This window comes from Vombatus ursinus, unplaced genomic scaffold (assembly GCF_900497805.2).
Source record: "Vombatus ursinus unplaced genomic scaffold, bare-nosed wombat genome assembly UNPS02004533.1, whole genome shotgun sequence".
NCBI lineage: Eukaryota > Metazoa > Chordata > Mammalia > Diprotodontia > Vombatidae > Vombatus > Vombatus ursinus.
This window is the reverse complement of record NW_020944311.1, coordinates 1,083,760-1,084,680: the sequence shown is the minus strand read 5'-3', so window position 1 is coordinate 1,084,680 and position 921 is coordinate 1,083,760.

Below are 921 nucleotides of genomic sequence, written 5' to 3'. Positions count from 1 at the left end.
CACACACACACACACACACACACACACACACACACACACACACACACACACTTGTCTATCCCCTCCGGAGTATGAAAGCTCCTTGAAAGCAGAGTCTGCTTTTTGCTTTGACTTTGTATCCCCAGGACCTAGCACTGAGCCTTGCATATATAGTAGGTGCTTAATAAATAATTATTGGATTGGGGTAGAAGAAACTAAAAAAGTGGTTATGCAATGAATTTCTTCCATTTCCTCTTACTCTTATGGCTTGATCATTCACTGAATCCAACACTGAGAATCTCAATTTGATCTCTAGCCCCCAGATAGGAGGCTAAAGATGACTGGGTCAGAATGTAAACTGTGGGGCTCCAAGTGTTTTCAAAGTTGCAGGAGCCAGGGAAGGTGTTGCTTTTGGCATGAAAATGTGTACTTAGGATGCTGGACTAGGACTATTTAAGTGTAGTACATACTCTGGAGCTACTCTCTCCAAAAACGAACTGGCACTGTTACTGGTACTGGCAGGTTGGGACCTCAGATTTCAGCTGCTGTCCTCCCCCCCACACATACACCCCAAGCTCTAGGAGTAATCCACAGTATTTATGTGGTCTCTTTCTAATGTTCCGGTTCATGAGCCCCCACTGGTGTACTCCCCCCATGCCCCTTGATTATTAATTGATATCAATTAATCAACCAAACAATCTTTAAAAATGGTTATTTACTATGGTGGTGGAGTTGGTACCAAAATCCCCCAAAAGTCTATGACCCACTGTCCACTAATACATAAAAAGTCCAGGGGGAAATTCAAGTTTAGAGAACATGTGGCAAAGGGGATAATTCGCAGCTCCTGGAAGTGCTTTTGCTGGAGTTCTCAAGGTATTTCCTTTGGGTATTATGTAGCTTTTCTGCTCGGTTCCTTGCGGTGCCTTGCATCTCTCTTTCTTC